We start from the raw sequence: 4,483 nt of genomic DNA on the forward strand, positions 1-4,483 counted from the left end.
GCAGGCGTCGCCGGTCGCCGCCGCCTCGGCCGCCTACCACCACAGCTCAGGCAGCGGCGGCGGCGGAGGCGGAGGCGGAGGCTACGCCAGCGCGGCGGCCGGCGGCGGCGGCTACGGCGGCATGGTAGCGCCGCCGCCGCCCAGCCTGCCGGCCGCCGGCGGCTCGTACAGCGACGCGCCGACCGACACCCCGCCGCAGACGCCTCCCAGCCTCAAGCTTGGCCAGATGAGCTCGCTCAGCAAGCTGGCGCACCTCAACAGCGGCGCCATGGGCTACGGCGGTCCCTACCCGGGCTCGTCGCTGGGCTCGACCCGTCCGTCGACGCTGGAGCGGCGCCCGGACGTGTACCAGACGCAGCTGTCGGCCCAGCAGCAGCACCACCTCCAGCAGCACCAGCAGCAGCAGCAGCACGTGCAGCAGAGTCAGCAGACGGCGCGACAACAGATGCCTGTGGAGATGGCCTCATACGCAGCCGCATACAAAGAGTGAGTGTCCCGCGATAGGGTAGGAATCAGCTCTCTCGACATCAATCAGCGGCAGGTGGGACAAATTGCACCAGTTTTTGCCCAGCTGGCAGGCGTTTCATCAAGGTGGCCAGATAGCGAACGAGCGGGCGCAGGGTGGTCCCTTGTACCGCTTGTCACGTCCCACTTGTTTTTGCCCAGTCTTTTCCACTACTTCTAATTGATCTGCCGCATTTTGCACGGCTACCCGAGCAGAAAACTTTGACCCACTGGCCCAGCCCACCTCAAAAAACCGCTCTCGAGTGGTTCGGTTGTGCACCAGACCGGACAGGTCTAATGTCTATATCAGTCGAGTCGCAAAAATGCCACCTTGTAATGCGCTCACATACATCATGTGCGCGATTTCCTCGGATTACGTCAGTACCGCGGCGGCGGTTCCCAAGGTAGGCCGGCTTCACTGCGAGGAAGTCAGGCCAGGTCTCACCCGTCCGGGACATTCCGCCCGGCTCCGGTGTCAACCGCAGCGACGGTCGCTGAGACAGCCTCAGCTCCGCCTGGGACGCCCCACACAGCACCTGGTACACTTCAGGCGCTGCAAAGGACGCGCTGTTACACGTGATCTCACGGCACCGCAAATTCAAGGCTAGTGTCACGACACCGCTCGGGCAGCGGAGCGAGGGACAAATCTGACGCAACCCCAGCGTGTCACCGGGCTCGGGGTGAAGACGGCCGCTTGACGAGCGGGCACGATAAGCAGCTACCGACCCAACACCGTCAAAACAGCGCCGCATCGCGTTGGCCATCGGGTGCAGAGCCCCAAATGGGGAAGCTGCATCGCAGTACCGGCAAAGGCGTCGCTCCTGCCGACGGATGCGCCCGCGTCCGTCCTCAGCGGCTCCGCATTCATCTGCGTGTCGCGGGGCGGGGGTGAGACGCCTAAGGCCTGCTCCTTTAGAGGATGTCCCTGGTAGCCTGCCCACCGCCAGGCGTCCCCGCCTCGGCGCCTCCAGACCTGCTCGACCAGACCACCTCGACCTCGACCTGCCGCCACCAGACTTGCTTCAGATGTCATCTCTGCGTGCGTGCGTCCCGCTCTCGGCCTCCTCGGCGGGCGCACGACAGGCGTTCTATCTACCGCAAGAATGCTGTCCAGGGCGTCTCAGTCACGCCAGGACCACATTAGCATTCCGGCCGCCGGGCCCGCGGACACCTGTGTCGTCGCGCCGGGCGGGGGCGGCCACAGCGCGCGCAGTCGCAGGCCCTGACTCGGTGCGGGGGCGGAGCTCTCCACCGGGGGTCGGGTCATGGTGTGCTGGGGGTCGCAACATGGTGTCAGACTGAAACACGACCTCGGGTCGTGTCAGGGTGTTAGGTTATGATGGGTCGTTGAGTCGCAGGATGGGGTCAAATGAGACAAGACGTCGGACCCTGGCAGGTGTTGTGGAGGGCTGTCAGGTAATGATTGAGTGTCATGTTCTGGCACAACGTCACGGGCGCTGGCATCATGTCTCGGTACCAAATGACGATAGGATGGAAGGCAACGACAGGGTATTTGGCTACGATAAGACTTCCGATTTCATCGAGGTGTTGAGCTCTAGCCCGATTTCAGGCTGCAAGATGTCAGCCACTGGCTGGATATCGGGTCACGGTGCACTGTCAGCCACGGCGATGCTTCAGGTCATTGACGTGAGATGAGGTACCACCGCAGACCACATTTCACCCCATATCACCACACGTGACACAGGTCACGTGACACAGGTTACGTGACACAGGTCACGTGACACAGGTCACGTGGGTCAACATGTCACGAAAGGTAACTGGCTATGGTGCAGCACAGATCAACACGGGCAACAGCTCACACACGTTGTCATGCCCATCCCGGGCGCAAGTCGGTCCATGTCCCATGGGGTGGCTTGGGACTGACCTGGCACAGACCACAGCAACACGGCAGCACACGCCACTTCACTGCATCGTGATGCTGCGCCGCTGTGACAGGCCACGTCGGACGAAAGTGTCGAATCACGACCTTTTGACGTTGATTCTTGAGGCCATTCCCAAGCCTCGCAGATGGCAATCGAGAAATCCTGATAACGTACACGTACATGCACACAGACCACACAACAAACACACAGACACCACACACACACACACACACCACACACACACACCACACACACACACACACACACACACACACACACACACACACACACACACACACACACATCACACACACACACACTATATATATATATATATATATATATATATATATATATATATAACCGCACACCGCACACATGTGCACACACACACACACACAACACACACACACACACACACACACACACCACACATATATATATATATATATATATATATATATATATATATATATATATATATATATATATAGTGTGTGTGTGTGTGTGTGTGTGTGTGTGTGTGTGTGTGTGTGTGTGTGTGTGTGTGTGTGTGGCCATACCTACAGCAGTGGTCAAACAAACAATAGCAGCAGCCGCTTCGATGCTGTGCATCGTTAGATTGTTCGTTTGCACGGTTCGTGTGCGGTAATTGTCACTCAGATCCCGTTGGGGGCAGCTGAGGTGCTAATTGGAGGACGGGGATAGCCAGCGCTGGCTGCAACAATCACTGCAATCTATGATAGGCATTGCAGGTGCAGGTGGTGGTAGATAGGTGGGGAGATGTATACATATGTGGCGCGTGAACAAACCAAAATGAACGCTCAGAGGACATTCGCAGTGAAGGTAGTCAAAATAGTGAGATACAAACGCATAGATGGCTGCGGGGCGAGGTCGTCAGTGATTCTATCCTTTCCCCTCCAAAAACTCTTACCTGCGTGCACCTTTGATCTCTCATGGGTTACGGCCGAAGCATCCAATGACTGCAGTACAGCGAGCTACAAAAGCAGGATAAAAAAGGTGTTGAACGTTAATATTCGGAGCTTTGCTTATTCACCCACTGCGCTCCTTTGACGGGCGTATGAGCTCTAATTCTGGCTCGCTCGCCGGTGTTGTTTTAAACCGTAAAAGGCTGGTTATTTATAGACACGTACCGCCAACCAGGCTATATCGCGCTATCTACTACACAACCTCGTGTCCAGGCAGCGCGTAGGCGAATATCTTACGAACGACTTTCGAATTCCATAATCTGCACCAGATATGCCGGGCTGCCGAAATAATTGAAATCATTATCGCGAAACGCGTCCCACGCGCGAACCAAACTTGGAGCTGGATGACATATTGCGGTGCCGTTTCGACGTGCGTGACACGATGGCTGAGATAAGATGTCAACCCAGATTAGCTGACACCTGGATCGGTGCAACTTTATTACTGCACATCTTGCGCAACGATGCATACTCGGCGGCATGGCGCCAGCACGCATACAAAGGCGTGAATGTTGGAAGGAACGGCCCGAGCGATACCCGCCCTTCGCTGATGCTATCCGACAGGCAGGCGACGTGCCATGCCAAACGACTCGGAGCAAGTGGAGGGCGGCGCCACGAGCGACAAATTCAGGTCAACACGGTAACACCTGTCTTCAAGGGAACCGCTGGCCTTCCTCGGCCGCCGCGATGTGGAAGGGAAGTTTGCGACTGTCCTTGCACGGCCTCTCCTGATGGGTACAGCGGATGGCAAGTTGTTCCTGCCATATGGAGCGCTGCGGTGCGCGTTTTGTTCGTGGAAACAATGACCGAATTCTGCCAGGCGAGAGGGCAGCCTGAGCAGCTGCGTGCGTTTCAGGGCCACTCGACCGATGACACAATGACTGATAACCCCCAGCAACGTCCCTGGCTTCGTGCCTGGCATTCCATCACGCTCTTCAGGTTCATGCAGAGGCCTGGGATATTCACGGCCTGCGCCCAGCCGATGTTCTCTCCACCACCGCCAGTTATTCTGTAGCCCGGTGGCAGCAGACCGTTCTTGGTTGTCGCCCGGCTTCAATATGACAGCACTGCTGCGGCGTTCCAGCCATTCGTTGACAGCGGAAAGCCTGA

This window comes from Pollicipes pollicipes, unplaced genomic scaffold, assembly GCF_011947565.3.
Source record: "Pollicipes pollicipes isolate AB1234 unplaced genomic scaffold, Ppol_2.1 Scaffold_6138;HRSCAF=7277_pilon_pilon_pilon, whole genome shotgun sequence".
In the NCBI taxonomy this organism is placed as follows: domain Eukaryota; kingdom Metazoa; phylum Arthropoda; class Thecostraca; order Pollicipedomorpha; family Pollicipedidae; genus Pollicipes; species Pollicipes pollicipes.